This window comes from Colobus angolensis, unplaced genomic scaffold (assembly GCF_000951035.1).
Source record: "Colobus angolensis palliatus isolate OR3802 unplaced genomic scaffold, Cang.pa_1.0 Scaffold86, whole genome shotgun sequence".
Taxonomy (NCBI): domain Eukaryota; kingdom Metazoa; phylum Chordata; class Mammalia; order Primates; family Cercopithecidae; genus Colobus; species Colobus angolensis.
Genome location: NW_012122487.1, coordinates 12,378,009 through 12,405,700, shown reverse-complemented (window position 1 = coordinate 12,405,700; position 27,692 = coordinate 12,378,009).

Below are 27,692 nucleotides of genomic sequence, written 5' to 3'. Positions count from 1 at the left end.
GCAGCACACCAACATGGCACATGTATACATACGTAACAAACCAGCACATTGTGCACATGTACCTTAGAACTAAGAGTATAATAAATAAATAAATAAATAAATAAATAAATAAATAAATAAATAAATAAATAAAAGAATAATTGGCTAACAGCACACATCCCTATATCACATTTTATACCAAAATATATCCCTGATGAATTAAGGACTTACGGTTATTGACATTATATTGAATCTTTATCCTCAGAAATTTATTTTACTAATAAAACCTAGTGTTGCTGAGGACACTTCAATATGTTGTGAATTGAGAGTGAATTTTTACAAAATTTCTAGAAAGTAATTTGTCAATAGGTGCTTCATGTTTTAAAAACATTCATTATAGTTGATTCACAAAATTTTTGTTTAGAAATATATTTTCAAATATTCCACAACATTTAGAAAGGTCTTCATTAATATATGATAACAATAGTAAAATCTTGCAAACACTGACAGTATTTATCAATATGGGATAGGTTAAATAAATTAAGGACACTTCAAACAGTTGATCTGCGGTCATTAAAATAGGACTATATATTATTTATATAGAGAATTGTCCAAATTTCCCATTCCTCCTTCTCTCTCCCTGTCTCTCCCCATCTATATATGTATTTAACATACACACAAATAACATACACAAATTGAAAGTACATATACTATAAAGCCAGTAATTATCAGAGGTAATAATATACTCTCTTAAAATTTATTTTTCTTTTATTTGCATTTTCTGATTTTTTTCTCTTCATTAAGCTTATGGATTATTCACAAATTATGCTACTCTTATGTCCATAGGAAAATAATTTAAGTATTTCTGTGACGGATACCTTTGTTAATTACATTTTCTTTGATTGATAATTTTCTGTAAAGATACCTGTGGTTCTAATCAGACTATAAATAGGACCTAATATCTCATACATCTTTATATTTCTCAAGATACCTACAATTTTGCTCAATGATTAATAAATATTGGCTACATTAGTATATCGAATGTGGTACCATTATTTTTAAAGTAGTCTGTTAATGCTGAAAATACCGAGATTAACAAACATAAACTTATAATCATGGCTTTTAAACACAAACCAAAATTTTTTAACAGCTAGTGGATCAATTAATATGATATGGGTCAATAAATTATCTATAGACAGAGGCATCATGCAGCGTTTTCTGGCAAAATAGTACTGTATTGTAAGGATGACTTAGGACTCAGCCAAGTAAAGAAGCTATGAGACTTGGGTCTTTTGTAGTGATGAGGCAGAATGTGAAGGAACCCAGAACAAAAGTATCAACTTTTAAAAGTCATTTTCTTTTTTGAAAAGTTGAATTATTAGATGCTCGAAGGCAGTGGAGGGTAGTAGAGGCTGCTAGATCTCCAAGAGAACCTCAGTGATGTACCAAGAGGTTTAAATTTTATCTTTAAAGTAAAGAAAAGCCTTTGACATAGGTTAAGTATGGAAAGAGAAAATGTTCACATGTTATTGGAAAACATTTTGAGATTTTACATATCCCAGATGTAGAAGTCCTTTGGAAATTTTGGAAATATAGTCTCACCTCCTGGTATACTGAACTGGAATTGGACACTAAATAAGTTCCTTTTTTCCCCGTAAAATTTTCTTCTAACACACTTTTGCCTTTTTTAATGCAATATGCATTGGCCTTTTATATTTTATACATATAAAGATAAAACTGAACAGACATATATTAGTAAGTAACAAATAATAGAGTAAAATTGATGATCATAAATAATAACGGTAGAGCACAGACATGATTCAAATGTGGAAGTGTTCTTGGTGAGACAAGTTCAAAGAAAAACTTTGAAAACTTTGAAAGAAACAGTGAATATGAATTCACTGTGATGAAGAAATAGTGCTAAGGTATCAAAATACACACCAGTTAGCAGAAACTGACTCACATTTGGGGGCTTGACACACAATGAAGAGACCTAATAGATGAGTGAGTAAAGTGCTGCAAGAATCACTTTTCCACGTGGAAGTAGGGGAAATAAAGACATATTAAAGATGTAAAATATCAAAACTGTATAAAAATGGTAAACTATAGATGAATGTCTTTCTGACCTATAAGAAGAGAAAAAAATTTACAAAAGACATGTAAACAGAAATAAAAAAATGCATAATAAATTACTTTATTAGAAAAGGCACAAAAATCAGAGTGGGAGAAGACATTCAGAACTTACTGAAATTGTACTTAGGATACATAAATAAATCCTTCATAGAAAAAAGGCAAATAAAAAATAGAAACATGAATGGGCATAAAAAAAGTCCACAGGGTAAACCCTAATGAACAAGAAATACGTATGTATCGTGTGTGTGTGTATGTGTGTGTGTGTGTATGTATGTATGTAAATATTAAGATTAGAAAAGAAAACATCAGAAGGAGTCTAATCGGGACTGTTAGGTGAATGCCTAATGATTTACCACTTAAATTGTCAGAAAATTGCTCTTTTTGATGAGGGGAATGAACAGGAACATTGTTGTGATGGAGAAGGACTCTCTGATGAAGCTTTGCTGGGTGTTATTCTGCTCAAGTTTTGGCTTTCTCAAAACACTCTCATTATAAGCAGATGTTCTTATTATTCTCGTTCATTCTTTAGTCCTCCAGAAAGCAATAAGCAAATGCCTCAAGCATCCCGAAAGATTGTTGCTGTGATCTCTGCTCTTGACTGGTTTACTTTGACTGGCCTACTTCCTTTTCTTGGTAGCCATTGCTTTGATTTTGCTTTGTGCTTTTTCTTCAAGATCATACTGGGAAAGCCATGTTTTATATCCTGTTACATTTATTTTAAAAAATATATATATCATGGGTACATAGTAGGTGTATATATTTATGAGTATATGAGATATTTTGAAATAGGAATACAATGCATAATAATCACAAAGGGTAAGTGGGGTATCCATTACCTCAAACATACATGTTTTCATTGTTTTACAAACAATTCAAATATATACTTTGTTTTTGCACTCATTAACCATTCCCTTTTTCCCACAGTCTACTACTCTTTCCAGCCTCTGGCAACCATCATTCTAGTCTCTATCTACAAGAGTTCAGTTGTTTTAAATTTTAGCTCTTGCAAATAAGTGATAACATGTGAAATTTGTCATTCTGTGCCCGGTTTATTTCACTGAAAATAATAACCTCCAGTTTCATCCATGTTGTTGCAAATGACAGGATCTCATTATTTTGTATGGCTGAATAGTACTCCATCGCATATATATGCCTCTTTTTTATTTATTTGTCTTTCTATAGATACTTAGGTAGTTTCCAAATCTTGACTATTGTGAATATGCTGCAATGAACATAGGAGTGCAGATATATCTTTGATATACTGATTTCCTTTTTTAAGGATATATACCTAGCAATGGGATTGCTGGATCATATGGTAGCTCAATTTTCGGCTTTTTGGGGGAACTTCCAAATTGTTCTCCCTAATGGTTGTATTAATTTACATTCCTTATTTTGAGAAATATCTGTTCACATCTTTTGCCCATTTTTAAGTGGATTATTAGAATTTTTTCCTGCAGAGTTGTATGAGCTCCTTATATATATATCCTCTTTATTCATCCTATTACAATTCTTTAAAGAAATGCTTCAAGATCTTGATCCTGCTTCTTTAAAATTTCCATTGAAAGCTCTGTTCTTGTCTGCAGCTAATCTGGGCACAATAGTTTTAGCATGCACTGAGTAGAAAGTCTGCTCAACTTTAATTTTTCAGGCAAAATTGTGTAAGTTGCACCAACTGAGATGTCAATGGTGTTGATTATTTTTGCTGTTAATCATCAGTCCTCTTCAATCAGGGCATGAACAAGATTAATTTTTTCCTCACATGTTGATGCGGGCGGTCTGCTTCTGTGGGCTTCATTTTCCACATCATCTTGTCCCTTCTTAAAATAAGTTATTTATTTGTAAACTGCGGATTTATTTGGAACACTGTCCCCATAAACTTTTTGTAGAGCATTAGTGATCTCACCATTCTTCCACCCAAACTTCACCATCAATTTAATATTTGTTCTCGCTTCAATTTTAGCAAAATTTATGTTGTTCTAATGTTGGCCCTATTCAAACTGATATCTTATTCTCTAGGTCTTATTCAGACATGTTATAAAAATTTAGTATGTGATTATATTGGGGCAGAAAATAATTTGAAACCTTTGCATATGTTTTTCACAATATGCATTTTCATAAACTTTTTGAAGTCCTATTTTGTCTAAAGTTTGACTGTATACATACCACATAACCAAAAAAACCCCTCATTTCTAAGAAAATTCTTGCACAAGTGAGGCAGGAGATAGTCACAAATATGCTGAGTATTATTCCTAGTATGTGGGACATGAAAGAATACATAAAAAAGGCTAAGTTGTAAAAAATATTATATTTTCATACACTTTACATGGGATACTACACTATCACTTAAAATAAATGATCTAAATCTTATGGATCCCAGAAGAGGTTGAAAAAAGAAGCTAGTCATAGATGATTTCATGAATATCATCTTTTGGGAAGCACATGATTTTTATAAATGTACAGCCTTTATATATGTAACAAAAGTGTATAAACAGGGGTGAGCTTCAGGTCAAATTCATGGTAATTGTATCTGGGGATGAAGAGGAATGGTGCTTCAGAGGTGAACGTAAGGATTTCAACTTTAATTTCCATAAAATTATGTTGAAAATATGTTCATATGATAGTCTTTATTTGTTTGTTTGAAGAGGCAGTTACTTGAAAGTTTGTTGTACTCATCTTTATAGTTTCAGGTTTTAAAAAATTACTCTTTTGAAAATAAGATTGGACTGGGCTTATCTAGAAAAATAGGATATGTTAAAAAGAAAATATATTGAGGACTAAGTTCAAATGATACAATAGTACAAAATAATTAATAATTTGTGATCATGTTACTAGAGTGAAATAAAAACTGGCATTTGAAATTCTTCTGGAAATTGCATATTAGATAGAGCTAAGGTGATCGTTCAGGAAATATGTTAAATGTGTTTAAATGTTGAACTCAGGAAGGACACTACAAGGAAGTATGGTCTTTTTGTGGGAATTACTGAAGGTACCCTCTCCATAGGGATGAATTACAAAATCACATATGTTTCTTGTGGATGTGTGATAATATAACATCCCTTCCTCTGGCTTATGCAACACCAGGCCTAGAAAATGACTTGACTAACTGGATTTCAGCACGCATTGACAACCCTAGCCGGTAGCTTTCCTGTATTGGTAATAACCAACAAATTTAATCTTTAATCATGCTGTTCTGGAAATTTTATGACATAAGAGAGCATCAGTATTGCATATTTTGGCTTATTCCTACACTTTGTGTAGTATAAAATGCATTATCCGTTCTGTTGATAATATTATTTTAGAGTGTATATTCATGAGCAATCCAAGTTTTTGTAGTCTCTGCCTAGGCCTAATCATAGAGTAACCAAAATTTATGCCAGACAAATTGTCAGAATTCACCTGAAACCTCTTGTTTCTGAGTTTTGATATCTTATAGTCAAGCCAGCTATAACAGGTTGATAGCCTAAAACTACTATGGATATGTCAAAGAACCATATATACACACATACATATATACATATATTTGTATAATTTGTATATTTCTATGTGTATGTACACACACACACACACACACACAGGTGCACCTGTGGAGTATTGTTAATGTGGGCCAGATAAGCAGCTTCAGAGGGAGTTAAAGAAAGGTGCCATCTTTGAACCCACTCGTGAATGGCTCATTATCTGCTATATTCACTTATTTTGTTCACCAAAGTTGCAACCTCCGAAACCAATAATGAAAAATGCACCTTGATACTTCTATTGCCTGTAATGAACCTAATCACATAGTGCAAAAGAACATATCCTATGTGTTTGACTATAACCAATACTAAAAATTAAAGGACCTATAGCTTTGTATAAGCTCCATTTCCACTTAAGTACAATGTGGTTGTATATGTTAAAATATAAGAATTTCTTATGTTAGTAAGAATCTCTAACATTGTTGTGTTTGTGTCTATGAATGTACACACACACACACACACACACACACACATATATATAAAAATGAACCTGGCCATAGCCAATATTTTGAATTTTTAGTCCATCAAGTAAGCCATAAATAATACAATTATTCTGCCAGTTATTTGGGCCAAAATGTAGGGAAGGCAAACTAAGTCCTGGAAACTCATGAGTACAGATGTCAGAGAGGGGCAATAAAAATATTGTTTTAATAATTAAACCTCTGGGCTGAGATAAGCTGAAATGGATATAGTGGAATGAAAAGGAAGCAGAAGGAATCAAGTAGAGATAAAAGAAAAAAAACTAAGAGAGAGAAATGGGAAAGAAAACATTAGAATATGCCTTCCCTGAGAAAAATCTACACCTTAAGAAAAAACTAGGATTTTGGAAAGAACAGTATTCTGAAAGTTAGGAGACAAAGATTTCAAATCAGGCTCTGACATCACAAAGTTGTCTTTCCTGGCACAAAATCATCTCCCTTTCCTGGGCCATGTTTATTTATCTAGCTGCTCCTGCATCTCCACGTCCCTCCAAGACACTATAAGCCTTTATAATCCCTCTTCATGGTATGCAGAGATTACTGTTAATGAGGCGCCTATCCTTTAATCTTATCTATGCAACATCAGCACCATTTTTTAATTCAATCTTTTTTTTTTTTTTGCCACAATCTCACTAAAAGCTGGCCATTGCAAAAGTTTTGAATCTATCAGCAAGTCAGATTCCCAGTAGTTCATAGTATGGTGTTCATGCTCCACTGAAAAACTCTACTTCCTTTAATAAATTCCAAGACCTTAAAACATGGAGTTCAGTGGAACAACTTTGGTATTACATAATCAACAACTTTCCCTTCACTATGCTAGTATTTTCTCCACAGAATTTTACCATAACAGGTCTGCGTATTTATATCAATCTCATCAAATGGTATTATTTTAAATCTATTAAGAACAAGTTCACCTTAGTGGGAGACCAACATAGGTATCACTTAGGGAAAGTGCAAAATTATTTGTAGAATAAAATCTCCCCAATAATAGTTAGACCAGTCAGACTGATTAGCAGCATGTTCAAAGTAGACAAAAATAGTGCACACTTATAACCCCCTTAAATTCTCATCCTAGGTGTTCATGGTTGGGTATAACAACAAGTGAAGAAAGAAGAGTCATCTCAGATGTTCAGGAATCTCAACTGGCCCCGCCAAGTCTAGCCAGAGAGAAGCAGTTCGAGTAGGCTTGCCTGGATATTTGCTGAGCACCACCACATCAAGACCAACGCATTTCATAAATCTCATGCTTATCGTTATACAACATGAAATATAATTAGAGTGAGATACAGTAGAGTCAGGCCTGAGTCCTCACCGATTTTATTTAACATTCTCAGTTTCCACAGCTTGGTCATAGTAATTTCTTGAACTTTGATCTATTGCATTAGCACCAGAGCTAGTTTCCCAGATGTTCTCGAGAGTCATCCTAAGAGTCCCTCAGACCTGCTATAAATCCTATCCTACTCAGGATCAAATCCTAATTTAAGCAGGTTGGAGCCTGAAGCACATGGTGCTTCTGGGGCCCTTTGTGGGTACAAAAGTGGAGTGTACTGCCCTTCTCATTACAGAGCACCAGTTAAAGGTGATAAAAAAGACAACACAGAGTAACAATGCAGGAATTTAGAGGAGGAGGAAGGAAATGCTATCTAAAAAAGACACCAATCCAAAGACAATCCCAACAGTGTGAGCTGAGGCTTAGAATTTGGCAGGAGGGAAAAGAGTAAGTGAGCTGGGAAGCCATTGCTGGAAGCCTATGAAGGATTCTGAGAAGACGACATACAAGAAATAATTGGAACTGCCCAGCATATAGTCAGGTACCTCTTGGTTAGGCATTGCTCTGACTGCAAGCCTTCTATAAAAATGTTATTATAAAGCCTGTGTCAATCCTTCCTCCAGGTAGGATGGATGAATGGATGGATGGATAGATGGATGGATGGATAAAGGAATTGATATTAATGAAATAATATACAAAATACTTCCATTTTATGTGTAAATACAAGTTTCTTTTATTTTCTAAACTATCTTAAAAAGCATTAACATCAGACACTTTAAGTCAGGGAGGTCTGCCAAATGGTTGCATTGTTAACAATGTGGCCAGTATGGTAGTTAAAGATTTAAGTTCTATGGAGTCAGAAAGAAATCCCAGCAGATTTGAAATTAACTGTGTATATATTTTAATATATGAATGCTTCTAAATACGTTTTCAAAGTTCATATGGATTGATTGTCCCTCTGACTAACTTCTTAGAGTAATTCTTAGTGGTGCAGAATCTTTTTTTTTTTTTTTTTTTTTAGACGGAGTCTCGCTCTGTCGCCCGGGCGGGAGTGCAGTGGCCGGATGTCAGCTCACTGCAAGCTCCGCCTCCCGGGTTTACACCATTCTCCTGCCTCAGCCTCCTGAGTAGCTGGGACTACAGGCGCCTGCCACCTCACCCGGCTAGATTTTTGTATTTTTTTAGTAGAGACGGGGTTTCACCGTGTTAGCCAGGATGGTCTCGATCTCCTGACCTCGTGATCTGCCCGTCTCGGCCTCCCAAAGTGCTGGGATTACAGGTTTGAGCCACCGCGCCCGGTCAATGGTGCAGAATCTTTTAAAGGAAATCATGCATTGACATTTTCTAGGTGTTTGACATCGGGCTGTTATTTTAAAGTCTTCTATCTTAAATTTGCCTCATCTACAAAATTGAAATGCAATGTCTCAATCAAAGTTGTTATGGAAATTAGTGGAATGATTCATGTAATGTGCCCAAAGTCTGTTTGTCACTCAAGAAATGCTCAATAAATGAATTTTTTTACTAACTTTATGAACTTCCAGAAAAGGTATATGACATTTAGAAATCAACAATGAGATGAGAATCATATAATTCTAGCACAAACTTATAATACAAATTATGTGGAAACTATAATTTCATATGTAACAATATCAAGGAAACATTTAAAACACACAATAGTCATTAATAAATTCTATATTTCTATACTCATAACACAAATAATATTATAAAGTCTAAATGACTTATACCCTTCTAAATATTAGTTGTAAATCACTAAGTAAAATAATTCTTTAAAATTATATTTAAATATAACCCTGTTATAAATATTTTCTGCTTTTTGTTATTTTTCTATTGCACAAGTAATACATGTAGTTACAAAAAATGCCTATGACCAAAAGTATATTTTCAAAAATCATGTTAGGCTATCTCTGGAGATAATCCCTGCTAGCACATTGTAAGTAAGTTTCGGCCGGGCGCGGTGGCTCAAGCCTGTAATCCCAGCACTTTGGGAGGCCCAGACGGGCGGATCACGAGGTCAGGAGATCGAGACCATCCTGGCTAACACGGTGAAACCCCGTCTCTACTAAAAAATACAAAAAACTAGCCGGGCGAGGTGGCGGGCGCCTGTAGTCCCAGCTACTCCGGAGGCTGAGGTAGGAGAATGGCATGAACCCGGGAGGCGGAGCTTGCAGTGAGCTGAGATCCGGCCACAGCACTCCAGCCTGGGCGACAGAGCGAGACTCCGTCTCAAAAAAAAAAACAAAAAAACAAAAAAACAAAAATAAGTTTCTAGAGCATATATACATCCTTTTATGCATATGCATACATGAATATAGCATGCTTTTAGAAAAATAGGAACATATAATCGTGTTATAAATACTGTTTTGTATACTTCTTGTTCAATTATACATCCATTTTCTTAATGTCCTTAACAACTTTCAAATAAAATATGCTGCAATATACTGTATAATACAGTGACTGAACAGAGGTGTAGCTATTCTGAATTCTGCTGTAAAGAAGTTGCTTTAGAGATCAGAGGCTTCTGGACACTGGGTTATAATTTTATTTTATAAAATAGAACATCCTGGTCTATTTTTAAGTTTTTCACCCAGTCCTTAACCCATATTTTATTCCATGGTTTTGAAACCACGACATAGAGGTTTGTAAAATACCTTGTGATCTTTGGTTGAAAATGCTGAATATTATTATAACTACTTATTATCACATAGTAGAAATCCTTGACTTGAAAGGGCATTGTTTTGTTTTCCTGATGCACTAGGGGAAGTTATTGTATTTTTGGCTCTAGCTATTGCTATTAATTCTGCAACTTTAATGACCATGAACCACCATCCTCAAATTCTTTTCTTCCAATTTTCATCAGTACAGCTATATATAATCTCACTTTTGCAATGAGAAAACACGGACCAACAATGCATTACAATTGACAAGCTTATGTAAAATTAAATATTACCTTTTAACTTGAGCAGACCTTCATACCAGCTCTGAATTTGAAGTCATTTTCATATGAACCTATGCATTAATTCAGGTATTACAAGACAACCAGTAGGCAACAATATTAACATCATACATTTTCTTTATTAATAAGTATTAGTAGTAATAGAAATTTCCATTACAGCATTCGAAGTTAACAAAACTTAATTAACAATGACCTTATTTACCTAGCATAGATGACAAATGGTTTCTTATAATTCAGTAATATTTTAAAAATCGTTTAAAACAAAGATTTAAACAAGTTATTTTAACCACAAACACAGTTTGAGAATTTAACTCAAGTAGGTTACTCATACCATTATTATGATACTGTGATTTCATACTGTGATTTTTTTCTATGTTCCATCATAGGTTTATGCCCTAAAATTCCTTCTTCATCAACAACCTGTTAGTTATTAAGGTATCATACTTTCTGCCTAAATCTTACAGTCTTACAAAAAATAATGAGTCAGAGAACTAAATTTTGCATGTTCTGAAAAGGTACTAGAGAATGCTACCCATAAAGAGATGGCATTTTACAGTGAGCCTGAGGATAGCATAATTCCATTTACATCTTGACCACTAACCTCATCTTTATATTGCCCGAATGACAGTGACATTGATCAGTAAGTTGTAATAGAAGAAAACACTCCATGGCAACATATCATAGGACATTCATATTCTCCACCTGCCACTGCTGTGTGGATTGAATCGACTGGCAGAAGCAGTAAGAACTTAGTTGAAAGCCTGATTCTCATTTATTTGTCATGTGTCCTGGAAAAGCTACTTTTCCTTTTGAGCATTAGTCTCATTTTTAATATGGAAATAAGAGTACTTTTCTTGCATAGCAGTTTGGAAGATTGCAACTGCTGTATATACTAGCTGGGACCCGCTCCCAATACCTACTAGCAATTTGAGGAAAGGTAACTATAATTATGATAGTTATTGTCAAGCATGCCACTCAAATTTTCTGGGAAATAGGCTAGAGAGTCTTTATGTTTTCCTCCCACCTGCGCATTCATTAGCCCCATCTGCATTTTAAGATAGAAAAATGTATTATACCACTTGAAAGCAACTGAGTAAATGAAAGAAAACAATACAATAAAATACTGTCCATAGCAAGTACTTTGATTGGACACCCTTTTTCAAGAACTTCCTTCACCAAGAAACTTAATTCAAAACTTTCTTCTTTTTTACCGTCCCTTCCGCCCTTCTTTATCTTCCCCTTTTTCTCTTTTGCTCAATTTTACTCTTCTCTCTCCCTTTTACTTCTCTCTCTCTACACACACACACACATACACACACACAGCACAAGGGCATGCAAGCACATGCACATAGACATCTAACCACTTATTCCAAAGCTATGTTTTATTCTTCTATTTTCATTTACAGACACTCTAAAATATTTTTAAGAATTGTTGTGCTTACTAGAAAGAGTGTCAATGATGTCTCTGACTTCAAGCTTTGAGGAATCAGTGCTTTTTGCTTCTTAGAAATTTATGCATGCAAATATAATATAGTAGCCTTATATAAGCAATAGTGTAAGCTTTTAATGTAAAACGTAGAAGAATATCTTCAGTCAACTCCTGATAAGTTCTGAGAATAACAAATATATATAACATATAATATACATATTATATATATAATATGTATTATGGGCTCTCTCTCTCTCTCTCTCTATATATATATATATATATATTCTCCCTGGCAACCATTTTTGAAAAACTGTTATACTGGTATGGATAGCATACTTTTAAATCAAGATATATACAGGTAAATCCCTAGGGTCTCTTTAGATATTTTTTCTAAAGGTCCTCTTGCCTATATAAAAGACTCTACTTTCATTTTTTTCTCTCCCTATTCTAGCTCCTCTTAATGCAACACATACTATTTATAGGCCACACATCTTTTTATTTTTGCATTAAGAAGGAATTGTCATTCTACTTATGATTCAATGTTTTCTGTTAATTGTGTTCTCTTTCCCATGATACAAAACTCCCAAAATAGTTAAGTCAAAAATCTGGTGCTTAAATTAAAAAAAAAAAAAAAAACTATGATGATTAAAAAATCAGTTGTGATGATTAAATAATGGCAGCCCTTTCCTGCCTTCCACTCTCCTATCTGATGTTAGCTTTGAAATCTGTTCTGAAGCCTCTGAATTTTGGGGCAAGTTTTCCTCATGGGTGTTAGATATTTAGATATAGTATGAACTGAAAGAAAATGTGAAGGATGAAATCTCTCAACTAATATGCCTCCAAAGTTACAACATCAGGATTCACAAAATAAGATGTTGGAAGGATGTGGCAGTATTACATTGTTCAGCAGCATCTCAAACCGCCTGAATTGCAAGTGATATTCAGTGACCTCAGCTTGTCCTTGACGTTTGCTGGCAAAAAGATACTGCTGCAGTTAGAACCCTGGCAGTGACTGGAGTCAGGTTTAAAATGAAGAATGCTGCTGTTTTTTTCTCTACAAAACCAAGCTTGTTGAGCTTCTGAGAAGTCCACCTGGCCTTTTAATGCATTAAAATGTTTTTTCTCTAGTGTCATGCTCTTCCATGAAGCCAAGTGAATTGTTTCTCACGAGCAGGTAGCAACTAACACGCCTGTGAACTTCCATGAATTCAAGTAGACTTATCGGTAAAATTTGGTAACTTTTTGAATGCAGTTGTCAAGTGAGGAGATTGGATTACATTGGAGAACATTCGAAAAACTGACAATGCTAAATGCACTCTTAAAAAACTGGTTTGAACCTACTTCTCATTCTTAATTTACCAGAAATTGTTAACTTTTTCAAATGAACCAAAACCAAAAAAAAAAAAAAAAAAAAAACCCATTTGCATCCTTTAAAGATTAATGTCAGTTGAGGGGCTGCTTTTGTGTTTTTCTTTTTTAAATTCTGGGGTACATGTGCCAGATGTGCAGGTTTGTTACATAGGTAAACATGTTCTATGGTGGTTTGCTGCACCTATTAACCCATTACCTAGGTATTAAGCCCAGCATGCATTAGCTCTTTTTCCTAATGCTCTCCCTCCCCCACCCCACCCCACCCCTGACAGGCTCCAGCATGTGTTGTTCCCCTCCCTGTGTCCATGTGTTCTCGTTGTCCACCTCCTACTTATGAGAACATGCAGTTTGTGGTTTTCTGTTTCTGCATTAGTTTGCTGAGGATAATGGCTTCCAGCTCCATCCATGTCCCTGCAGAGGACATTATCTCATTCCTTTTTATGGCTACATAGTATTTCATGGTGTATATGCACCACATTTCTTTATCCAGTCTACCACTAATGAACATTTGGGTCGATTCCATGTCTTTGCTATTGTGGATAGTGCTGCAATAAACATATGTAAGCATGTATCTTTGTAGTACAATGATTTATATTCCTTTGAGTATATACCCAGTAATGGGATTGCTGGTTCAAATGGTATTTCTGGTTCTGGTTCTAGATTTTTGAGGAACTGCCACACCATCTTCCACAATGGTTGAACTAATCTTCATTCCCACCAACAGTGTAAAAGTGTTCCTATTTCTCTGCAAACTCACTAGCATCTGTTGTTTCTTGACTTTAGACCATTCTGACTGTCATGACATCATATCTCATTGTGGTTTTGATTTGCATTTCTCTAATGATCAGTGATGTTGAGCTTTTATTCCTTTTAAGCTAAGTAAAGTAAGTTGCTGTGGAGAAAAAAAAAAGTGTGTTGGAATAAACTAATAAACTCACTATGGGTGAAGATCCATAGTTCTGCTAATATAAATTTGTCATAATAACTACTGAATATACTTTTTAATTAAGTTAGAGATAAAATGCATATATTCTTATTGAATTTTTATTTTATTCATGATATTCACATAGAGGAAATATCCATTGAACAGGGGGAGATGAGTCTTTTCTCATTATTACATCTCAATAATGGAATTGACTGACATATTTTAAACAGACATTCAAAACGTCTCTCAGGTTAACCTTTGTATGCAATTTAGATGCAAAGCCTTTGCAGAATAGGACTCTACAATTAAATACATTGAAAATACACATTAAGATGGTCAAACCAGCTCTTTTACAGGCACCCTGAAATTACTCACAGATTATTCAGAGTCTGGAAGAAACTATAGAAATAGATCTGGCAATGTAATATATTTTTAGTTGCAAGGTAATAACTCAATAAGATACATGTTATTGATTGAGTTCCTCCAAACTATTGTTTCTTAGTTTTTTTTTATGGATTCAATGTTATTGTTCAATATGTGCAAAAGCTGCATAAATTATTGTAGTGCACAGGCAGTATGAAACCACCAATTTGCTTCACCTCACCACAGCATTAAATGTCAAGGTGTCAAGTTGTCCCTTCAGGTTTCATTGGCAAACATAAATTATTGCTAATAGAATGCACCAGTGAAATTTCTGAATAACAAATGACTTTGGAAAGCGTCACTACCAGAAGGAACTATAGGACACTTGAGATAATTTATGATACAAATATTTTCAAAAGCTGGTCTGCTTGCAAGGTTGATTCTAAATGTAAAATAAATAACTGACAGAGTTCCGTGTGTTCAACTCATCCTCCTGCAATTTCTGTCAAATATATACTTAAAGTACTAACTCTGACTGCAAACCTTCAGTGCCCTAAGAGTTCTAAGGTATTTGGTGGAAGACTCAGCTTCAAATAAATTCCCAAGTTTCCTCCAAACTAGCTTTCCTTAAAAAAAAGATTCAAATGCTTTCATTTCATGTAATATATGGTATATATTTAACATTCTAAAATACCCTGAGAGCTTCTAGATGTTCTGACATCCTGAGTTTATTTTCCTTACTATTCTGCTCCCTCCCCATTTTCAGCTGGGTGGCCATATCTATAAAGGAGTAGGGAATACTACTCGTTCTATATACTTTTTATTGGAACATCTAGCAAACTCATTAAACTTTGAAGGAAATTGTGAAAGTAGGTTCCACGAAAAAGCTTAGAGAAAACTATTAGTAAAAACAATCAATGACAGAAACCAAAAAGATCCCCACTATTTGCAATAAATTCTTCCATTTGGGCTCAGTCAAGGCAAGAATTGGGCAGGACAGACATAGATACAACTAAAAGGATCATAAAGGCCTGCACTATAGGTTAATATTTTCTTCACATAATTTCATATATAAAAGTAAACTTAGAAGCTATCATGCAAGATATGATATAAATATCAATACTTTGAAACATTAAATAAAAATATAATGGTCACAGCTATACACTTGTATGGGAAATTGGAAGTAAATTGCTTAGTAAAATGTTAACTTTTGAATTTCCTCAGTGTGTATTTATCCCTTATTACATATTATATTTTTGCAATGTTTTAACCCAATTAGCCCATGTGTACGCATGCACTATCAAACTCAGCATTTCTTAGTAATTTTGGAATAACTGTTTTTAATCAAAAAAATGAATATAAATGAAATATGTTAATCTGAAAGAAGAGGTTAAATTACTGCTAGGTTTCAGAGCAAATAGTTTTTTAGTGATTTTCCATGTAGGCACACATTTTTAATACAATAGAAGTAACCTTGGAAGATTACCTTTGGAAAAATGTTCAGCTCCTCAAAGTTTTCATTCCATCATTTAACTTACTTTAATGTGCCTTACATTTTTCCTACCAACTCCTTTAAACAGAAAAGTAAAATCCTCTATACTTGTAATACATGATTCTAAAGTTGTTTATATAATTTTACTGTCATGGTAAAATCATTTTTATGCTTATCGCCTTTCTTTTGTACAAACAGATAAACTTGGCTACATAAATACTTCTAGATCTATTAGGTTTCTCAACATTTGTTGAACATAAAAATCATTTAGAGGCCTTGTTAGAATTGTGATTTTCATTTCTATTTCCAAAGATATGACTGATATGCTAGGAGTGACATGGGACTCAGAAATCTGCACTTTGGCAAGTAGCACATATGACTTGGATATGGGTGTTACATGGTACACACTTTGAGTAAAAGTAGCCATGACAATAGTTGGCAGGTGCCTTATAAGCAGACTTACAAATCAGATAAACTCAAAATATTTTTCAGTCTGGGACTTCATAATTAATCTATCTACTAATTAAGTTACCACTAATCTGATCATTATTAATGGAAGTTATTTTATAATATATATAATATAATAAATAATTATAATTATTCCATTATTTATTAATGGAACAGATTTGGGAGCAGTTAAAGCTTCCTCTAATAGTTTCAATATTACTTTATCATTGAATTTAAAATTCAGAACATTTCAATACTATTTTAGTGTTAAATTTAAAATTAAGAATGAGGAGACGTAACAAGATACAGGGAAAATTTTGAACTTTGGAATCAGACACACCTGGATTGGAGTTATAACTCTGTCACTTATGAGATGTGTAACTTTAGGCAATAGTCTTAATTATTGGGACTCCCAGTTTTTGTTTTGTTTTCTAAATGACAGAGTCAACAATAACTTTGCAGGATGATTATGAGAAATAAAAATAAGTTTTGAGTTTATATCTAACCAGTAGTAGGGCAGCTATACATATTTTATTAAAAACTGTAACTATTTTACTTCTTCTTCCTGTAGAAAAGTGTACCATTGTTTGGTTTGCCTAGCGATTGAATATTAAATACCATTGGCAATTAACTGCTGAATCCTCTCGATTTTTTTTTTTAAGGTTCAGGCCACCATCATTTTTTACCAGGATTATTACAAAAGCTTCCTAATTACTATTCATGACTCTAATCTTCCTCTCTCTTAATCCATTTCCTGTCAAACACCCAGGTGGATTATACTAAAATCCAAGTCTACTGAGACATCTCCCTGATGCTTAAAATTAGCAGTGGTTCCCTACTGTACTCAGAAAACAGGTCACTCTATGCAGTCTTTTGACATTGCTTATGTCTCCTGCATTACGTCTAATCATTCCTAATTTACTCCTTAGTTTCTAGTCATATAGAAATTGTGAATTGCATGAAGAAATTAAGCTCTCCTTACCTATTTCTTACATATATTATACTACCCTTTACCTGGCTTACCTGTACACACATTTCAGAACTGACATAAGACATTCCTTCTTCTTACATGCTTTCCACCACTTACTAGACTGTTTGATTTTACTTTCCCAGAAATCTTACTATGACATGTACAACAAAAAAATATGACACTGAATTGTAGCTGCTTTTACTTGCCACCCTACTCCAGTGGATCGTGAGCCCCTTGAGACTGGACATTACATTTCTTTACTTATATTCCAATGCACAACACAGTGCTTGCCTCATAACACTTCTCCTTAAATGTATTTGTTGAAATAATGAAGGCATTATCTTATTAAATGCAACAGTGTCAGAGAAGTTTCCAGGCTCCGGATTTATCATCTAAACTTAATGGTTATGGTAAAGAGGGAAATATGGTGAAGATAAAGGCCAATAGGAAGTCCTAAGACTATCAAGCCTCTAGATAATATAAAGTAGTTTTCAGAAAGAACATAGGCATTGAAGGCTTTGGAACAATCCTCTTGTAATTGCAGCTAGATACATTTCGCTGCAAAACATATTCTCTGTCACACAGTATGTTTCACAGTGTTTTTCTAGCTCTGCAATGATAGAAGCCAGTGTTTTCAGTATTCTTCACTCTGTCTTGCAAACGTTAACATGAAAGAAGAAATATGCTAAAAATTCAGAAACTAAAGGACTATTATTAGCCCTTTATTAGTTTGGTTCATATTTATACTTTTTCAAAAAACTGAAAATCACTTTTGTTTAAAATCAAGGTTTTTCCTAATGTATTGCGAACATTCTTGAACTGAGCAAGATATAATTTTACATTTCACCCACCTATGTATTGTGTACCTAAAGTTATTTTTGCCTTTGGATACAGTATGTTTTACTACTTTTAACTTCAACATTGGAAATACTAATTTCACAAAAAAATACATTAAGTACCTACAATTTGCTAGACAATGTGCTAGATAGACACTCAAGATAAAAGAGTAAACTCTTCTAAGCACATGTGATCATAAATATCACAAATTTACCTTGAGTAAAGTTGGATTTTCAACAATGATTTTGAAGTGTTCTTTGAATCTTTTGTGAAATTTTACTTTAAAGTCGTTTTTCAGGATTTTGTAAATTGACCTTGATAAAGGACAGCATATATACTTTAGAAAGTATTCTGATCATAAAATTCCTCAAGTCTCTATATGTAGAGGTATTATATACCTAGCTAAAATGCTAAGTAAATTAATAAGTGGGAAAAAACTTTTGGGACCTCTTTAAATTCCTCATATTAAAATTAATGTTAAATCATGTATCTGACTGTTACTGTAATGAAAATAGATGAGTGTTTTTATCACAATTATCTACTTATAGTCATTATACTTAAAAATTAATGGGAAATATAGCATGGAGGTTGACAGAATACTTGAACATTGAAATATATTTTTCTATAATTTTACTAAATATGTGCTGTAAACAGCCATAGTGTGAAGGTCTTTACATATGTTACTGAAACCCACACGGATATTGTGATATTAATTTTTTAATACACAAATTGCCTAGTATAGTGCTTGGGATGCAATAGCAAAGAATAAATTAAAATACTCCTTATTCTTTACAACCAGCTTGAAGAAAAAATTTCCCCATTTCACAGATAAGGAAAATAAGCTTCAAAAACATTGTCTTTTGCCCAAAGTCACATTACTTAGAAGTGGCAACCAAGATTCAACCAATTTTTATTTGCCTTTCATGTTCTTAATCAAAGTAACTTTTCTGGGATCTGTACCCTGTAGACCAAGGCATCTTGTTAGTACTTTCCAAAAAATTGAGTGAAGAGTACATATTTCCTTATATGGTACTCCCCACTTCTTTACCTCCCTTTCCTACAGGAGAGTCCCATCATTTTTCCTGAAAAGTCATATTATTCTGTTGTAATACTATTTACAATTTGCTGAAAGAACTTGAGGACCTATTACAGACGTCTCAGTTACAGGTGTGATACAATAGAAGAAATCAGGAAACAGGTGTTAGAAAGTTTAATGTCAGTCATTAAAAGAGAAAGCTTGTTATAAGTGGGGAAAATATTAGAAATATAAGTTAATAAAGGTGAAGCTGCTTTGCAGACTAAAGAAAAATCTGGATCTTTGAGGAGACTAAACGTTAGGTTGGAAGACCAAAATTAAAAATTATTGCACTACTTTATGAGTAGGAAGAAATCGTTTGTGAACATTTTCAAGGAAAGGCTGATGATTTTCTCTCAGAAACACATAAAATACATTATTATATCTGGGTAGATTAGATAACTTTTTTTTCCTTTGCAAATCTGAGATATGTTTAAAAGTGACTTTTGCTTTTAATAGTCTTCATATTTCAGAACCTGACATTCTGCTTGACCCATGGTTAAGGATGTAGTAGCTTTTTTTTACCTTATAAAATAGATGCCTTAGCGTCACCTCAATATTTACTGTAAGCAACTAAAACATTATCCAGGGACAATATTTTTGCAGGTACATTGTCTCTTAAGTAGATATCCAAGAATAAAAGTCTTTAAAATTATTTCTGGGACAATTTTCATCCTGGTGTCCTACTTATTCATGCATTTTTCTCTCAAACCTATTAATGAAATAATTTTCCTTTTCAGAATACGGGTATACACTGTTTATTTGGCTAGTTTAATGATGAGCATTGGTTATAAAAGATGCTTTGATTAAACAATCTTCATAACAGCCTGAAAAAGAAACATCTTTAGAACCAAGAGTTAAAAGATGTTGAGCCTCTTCAGGGAAAATATCCTATCTGGAGAAAGAAGATTGTGGCTATTTGTCGTAGCAATCATAAGTACAGTAAAGACTGGGAAAAAGTTATCATTCAGTTTTAATCAGGTTACTCAAATAGAACAGCTGCAAGCAGAGATTGCTGTTTAGGCTGAAAATGGGAAAGACTCTTATAAAGTATAATGCTATAGAGTCATATATAAAAAAAGGAACCTTTCTTGCTTTTATTAATAACAAAGCATAAAAGCATGTTTTAACCAGTCTTAGACCTAACTGGACATTGATTACTATCACCATACAATGGCCCAGATACACTTTCAAAGACAAAGGTAGGTAAAAAAAAAAATCAATTTAATTGTAAAATTCGTCCTTTTTATACATTTTTTCTTTGAATTATTACTTTCTACTTATTAATGATCATGAAAGCCAGAAGTTTGAATGAAAGGTTCTTTAAGTCTCCCAATATCACCCTGCGGTAAGGTTTTAAGTTGCCAACAAACAATAGAAGCTATTTTTTAAACACTGAATCCTGCTTATTCGTTTAAATACTAAAGTTTTTAATATTCATTTTTTCCTTGGGGTAAGTAAAGATGCATTAATTGATCCATGATGTTCTGGGATTGTTTTTCTTCTGAAGGAAGAATCGAGGAAATCGGCAGACATAAAATGTTGCCATCATGATTTAACTAGGATCGGTCTAATAAAATTACATGTAAAATATCAATTTTCTTTATGTAACATCAAGGCAATGCCCAGGATTAATTCTGCAAGTGTTTGGAACCTTCTAAGCTGTGATCAGCTATGATCTCTTTTTAAAAAGTTGAAATAAAAGATACTTCCTTCACTTTCTAATCTTTGCATGAGAGAATCCAAATTAACTTCTCTGGGGCGATAATTGGCATTCATAAATAACCTGCTTTCTACAGGCACTGGCCTTCTTATTTAGGTGATTCTTTCTGTCTTCCTAGAGGCAAAGAAAAGAAACTTCTGTAGAAGGGATATTTTCAGTGCATAATAATCTTCACCTCAAGAGCTTTTCTTTTCACTTCAGAAATCACTAACTGTATTTGCTACTCTTTGTGGATAGCACCTGATCGTATCTCTGGCTGGCATGTGGTCATTAGTGTCAACCTTTCTTCTTTCTCTCAGTGCTGTCCTTGTACATAATTTGCCACTTTGGTAACAGTTATTTGAGCATTTAAAGCTTAAATAACAAAGACTGTGATAATTTTTAGAGTGTTTTAATAGGCTGTAATAGGCTAGAATAATCCAGTTTCTTTTATTTTAAGATCGTCCTATTGACATTCAGGGGAACTTTGTCTGTAAAAAAGAAAAATAGAATTTAGGTCAATCAAAAATGTATATGTAGCCAGATGCAGTGACTCAAGCCTGTAATCCTAGAAGTTTGGGAGGTCGGGGCGGGTGGATCACTTCAGTTCAAGAGTTCAAGACCAGCCTGGCCAACATGGTGAAAACCCATGTCTATTAAAAATACAGAAATTAGCAGTGCATGGTGGCACATGTCTGTAATCCCAGCTACTCCAGAGGCTGAGGCAGGAGAATCACTTGAACCCAGGAAGCAGAGGTTGCAGTGAGCCAAGATCATGCCACTGCACTCCAGCCTGGGTAACAGAGTGAGACTATGTCTCAAAAACAAAAAACAAACAAAACAACAACTAAAAAGGTTGTGGGGGGGGGAGAATGTAGCTTAAGTTTGAAAATAGGCTGTGTTTTCAAAAACATGAAGTCACAGGCATACTTAAGCAATGTTGATGGGAGTAGAAGTGTGTATACAATTAAGAGTGGTAGACATGTTTTTGGGGACACATTTTTAAGAAAGAAAAAAATATTGATTTTCCCTTCTTACTGCCCTCCAAAGAGGCCTCATCTGATGGCTCAGTATCACCATGACTCCTTAAGAATCAGTGTTTCATTATTTTATAAGAACCATAAACTCACTAGCTCATCATTTAGAAATGATTAATGTATTATTGTCTACTTCAGATAGGTATTACAAAGTAAGACTCTCAGGAAATGATTCAAGGGAAGGACATTTTATTTAATTACTATTATTTGTCCATTATCATATTGTTGTGAAGAAATTCCATCCTGGGAGATGGAGGTTGTAGTGAGCTGAGAGAGTGTCACTGCACTCCAGCCTGGGTGACAGAGCAAGACTCTGTCTCAAAAATAATAATAAATAAAAACAAATAGACAAAATTTAAAAAAAAGAAATACCTGAAACTGGGTAATTTATAAAGAGAATGAGGTTTAATGGACTCACACTTCCACACAGCTAGGGAGACCTCACAATCATGGCAGAGGCGAAGGAGGAGCAAAGGCAAGAGAATGCGTGTGGGGGCACTACCCTTTACAAAACTATTGTTCACATGAGACTTACTCACTATCACAGGAACAACCCACCCCCATGATTCAATTACCTCCCACTGAGTTCCTCCCGTGACACTTGGGGATTATGGGAGCTACAATTCGAGATGAGATTTGACTGTGGACACAGCCAAACCATATCAGAAGGCATATATTGTTTAGGGTTTTAGTGATTGTGCAGAATTAGGACATGCATTACAAGTTGTATTGATAATTTTAACATTAAAGTGTGCCTTATATAGACATTAATTTTGGAAATGTGTATACTTTAAAATTTTCATAAGCCCATAACAAATTTATTAAGCAAATAATGTGGGATAAATAACAGCATCAGCACATGGTAGGGGCTGAAACTCCTGAGCAGAACTGTCAGCAGATGAATACATTCCCAGATCACTCAGCATCATACAAAGCATGATGCTGAGGTCCATATACAGTTGTTGTATCCCAGGGCTCTGCCCTACCAGGGAGACTCTCTCTTCTTATTTCTCTGCCTTTTGATGAGCATCCAAGAAGCCTTGTCACTGTAACAGATCTGCTGAGCTGCGGAAAAAGGAACCTGATATTGGCATTGGGAATTCTGCTGGAGGAGAAGGGCAGAATACATAATTCCAAACTCAGTCTTCTTTTTAATTTTTAATTATTATGAATATAAATAATTGTACATATTTATGGAGTACATGTGATATTTTGATACAAGCATACAATGTGTAATGATCAAATCAAGGCAATTGGTGTATTTATCACCTCAAGCACTTATAATTTATTTGTGTTAGAAACATTCCAATTTTACTTTTAGTTATTTTGAAATATACAATTATAGTTAACTATAATTGCCCTGTTGTGTTATGGAACACTGGATTTTATTCCTCTCATCTAACTGTATTTTTGTACTCATTCACCAACAACTCTTCATCCTCCAACTACCCTTCTCAGACTCGTAACCACCATTCAACTTTCTATCTCCGTGAGTTCAATTTATTAGTAAAAGCATGTAATATTTGTCTTCTGGACCTGACTTACTCCACTTAACATAATAACCTCAAGTTCCATCCATTCAGTCTTCTTTTCAGGCAAAAAGTCTCACATTGGAAAATTAGTATCCTATGTTACCTTTTATATAGTGATGTTTCAAGATGTTATGGATGCACTGCCTCCCATTTTTTTCCTCCCTTGAGTCCCTCTCCAAGACATCTGGAGGCTCTAGAAGCTGGCTTGCCAGAAATCAGTTGAAGATCATCTCAGAAGGAGAATGCAACCAACAGGGCTTCCATACCCAGTGTACTAAATGCTCCCATTTTGCCTTTTTAGCTAATCCTTTGGGTGTCCCCCTTTCTCTGCACACACAGTTTCTAGTAGTGTTCCCCTTTTAAAATAATGTTTCCTAGCTTGTTACTTATTACCGACCACCAGATTTTTAAATAGTTGCCTAACTTCTAATAGACATCACACCAAACATCAGCTTCTACTAGACTAACTAGGTAGTATCACCTGCAGCAGACCCAGCCTCCTACTGGCAATTAATAAATTTTAAGATTCTGTCCAGACTCTGTGTCAGCCTACTATTTTCTGAAGCTATGTTATACCAGAGGACTCCAGACACTATGGGCCTGGGTTTCTTTTCTTTGCATATCTTCTTTTTTCTCCTGGCTTGCTGGAAGACAAAGCATCCATCTCCCTAGGCTCTCTAGTAAACTACCCTTGTTCCCCTGGATGAAAGTGCCCCACCTACAGATATTGCAGTTAAACCTTCCTTCCGTACCCTGAAACAATGTGTGCCCCATGTTGGGTGTAACAATTAAGCAAAAAACTTGAGATGAACGCCACTAGCATCACTTGGTTTAGGTTTTAACTCATATAATTAAAGATTATGTGAGTTTTCTCTTACTTGGCAGACTTCATAGCAATGTACTTTGGCTATAGTGCAGCTGTCCACACCATGTGTCAGGATTCCAGAAACGGTTTCTTGCTCATTGTTTTCCTTAAGAATGCAGCCAGAATATGTGTGGTCTTATCAGAAGGAGAAACATATTTTGGGCTTGGCCACTGTGGTAGATATGAAGATGCATAGCCTTAAATTTCCTTTCAAGGAATAACTTACTAACCAGCTATAGAAAATGTGGTTCAAAAATAGCATCTAGCTGTCATTGCCTTTGGGGTCTGCTTTAGTTTAAGAGAGTCTCCTTAAATTAGTCAACATCCTTCCCAGAGTAACCAACCTTCTGCAGTATGAGATTAAGTCAGATTTAGGGAGAAAAGGTCAGCATAAAGACAAGAGTGCATCCTCATTCCATTGCCACTTAGCTACCTTGAATCAAATGAGTGAGAAAAGTTCTGTTTGGACTGGTTTTCTATGTCATCATAAAGGTACATCTGTCTCAGAGGCGATAGAGAATATATTTTATTGAAAAGTTTTTGGCCATATTTTGAAATTTTAAATATTTATACATATTAAACTTTTGTATCTTTCCTTAGGCCAAGTATTTGCACACTGGCACATTCCTGGTTCTGGTGTGCAAAAACAAATAAAATAACAACAACAAAAAAAAAAACATTGATAGAATCTAAATGTACATTTATAAGTTTTCATTTAAATTTTACATAAATGATCTAAAAGAGTTTGAACTCTAAGCCCTAACTGCCATCATTGTTGAGCAAAATCTTGAGCAAATATGAAGAGAAATGCTTGATATAGATTGGAAATAATAGGTAGGAGAGTCAACTGGCCACAGATATCCTGCCTTTTGGAAATTGTGGGGCTGTGCTTCTTTAGAGGGACCTCACCTTCCTGTTCTCCCTTTTGTTTGAGTCAAGAATGAAGGTGGCCTCATGCGGGGGAATAAACATTTTGGATTCAGGCACTAAGCAGTCTGAGGTTATATGCTGGATAATTTAGGAAGACCTTGGGGGAAAACTAACATCACAGAACCTAGAAATTTTGGGAAATCCATTCCTGTGGAAAGCTGAGCTGTGCACAGTTTCTACAGTGGGGAGGAATGGTGGTTTGTTAATTTGTTAACTAATTTGTTAATAGGCAAAACAGAGATACTGACTTTGGTCATTCACCAGAAAATTCAATTGCTCTCTACAGTCTACAGAATGATTCTGCAGAATAGATAGGAATAAAACCAATGTTTCCAAATGTAAAAAGTATACAGGTACAATGTTTACAGAAAAAGACAGAATTTGTGTTCTATCAGCAGCCAATCAAAAATTATGATTGCTTTTCTTTTTGATTTAGCAGTATATATATATGAAAAAAGAAATTTCATTTCTTTAAATTATTATCTTCTTTAATATATTGGCTTAAATTTCCTGTTTACCTGTAACCTATAGACAGATCAAGAGAAAGGAATTTTAGGTTAAAAAACTATTTAATCTTCACATGTATAATTCTTGGGGAGATACAGTTTTAGACCTGCAGTTTCTATACTGTTCATCTGGACCAAACATGTGAAATTTGAATATTAGCTATCTTAAGTACTAGGTATATTTTTTGGACCAAAACATTTATATGACAATATAAACATTTTTATATGATTAAAGTCAAAGATAAGATTGCTGTATAGATTTTAATTGCTTATTAAAATATATGTATTAGCCAGGTGTGGCAGTATGCACCTGTAGTCCCAGCTACTTGGGAGGCTGAGGCAAGAGAATCACTTGAACCCGAGAGGTGGAGTGAGCTGAGACTGTGCCACTGCACTCCAGCCTGGGTGACAGAGCGAGACACTGTCTCAAAATAATATATATCTATATTTATATTAGAAATTCTTAATTTACCTTGTAAATGTGTTTAAGTTCTTTGTAGATTCTGGATATTAGCCCTTTGTCAGACAGACAGAGTACACACATTTTCTCCCATTCTGTAGGTTACCTGTTCACTCTGATGATAGTTTCTTTTACTATGCAGAAGCTCTTTAGTTTAATCAGATCAAATTTGTCTATTTTGGCTTTTGTTGCCATTTCTTTTGGTGTTTTAGTCATGAAGTCTTTGACCAGCCTATGTCCTGAATGGTATTGCCTAGGTTTTCTTCTAGGGTTTTTATGGTTTTAAGTCTTAAGTGTAAGTCTTTAACCCACCTTGAGTTGATTTTTGTATAAGGTGTAAGAAAGGGATCCAGTTTCAGCTTTCTGCATATGGCCATCCAGTTTTCCCAACACCATTTATGAAATAGGGAATTCTTTCACCATTGCTTGTTTTTGTCAAGGTTGTCAAAGATCAGATGGTTGTAAATGTGTGGCATTATTTCTGAGGCCTCTGTTCTGCTCCATTGGTCTATATATCTGTTTTGGTAAGAGTACCATTCTGTTTTTGTTACTGTAGCCTTGTAGTATAGTCTGAAGTCAGGTAACATGATGCCTCCAGCTTTGGTCTTCTTGGTTACAATTATCTTGGCTATGCAGGCTCTTTTTGGTTCCATATGAAATTTAAGGTAGTTTTTTCCAATTCTGTGAAGAAAGTCAATGGTAGCTTGATCAGGATAGCATTGAATCTAAAAATTACTTTGGGCAGTATGGCCATTTTGATGACACTGATTCTTCCTATCCATGAACATGGAATGTTTTTCCATTTATTTGTGTACTCTTTTATTTCCTTGAGCAGTGGTTTGTAGTTCTCCTTGAAGAGGTCCTTCACATTCCTTGAAAAAGTCAGCAAATGATATAAACAGACACTTCTCAAAAGAAGATATTTATGCAGCCAACGAACATATGAAAAAAAGCTCATCATCACTAGTCATTAGAGAAATGCAAATCAAAACCACAATGAGATACCAGCTCACAGCAGTTAGAATGGTGATCATTAAAAAGTCAGGAAACAACAGATGCTGGAGAGGATGTGGAGAAATAGGAATGCTTTTACACCGTTGGTGGTAGTGTAAATTAGTTCAACCATTATGGAAGACAGTGTGGGGATTCATCAAGGATCTAGAACTAGAAATATTCATTTGACCAAGAGATCCCATTATTGGGTATATACCCAAAGGATTATAAATCATTCTAGAATAAAGACACACACACACACATGTATGTTTATTGCAGCCCTGTTCACAATAGCAAAGTCTTGGAACCAACCCAAATGCCTATCAATGATAGACTGGATAAAGAAAATGTGGTACATATATAGCATGGAATACTATGCAGCCATAAAATAAGATGAGTTAATGTCCTTTG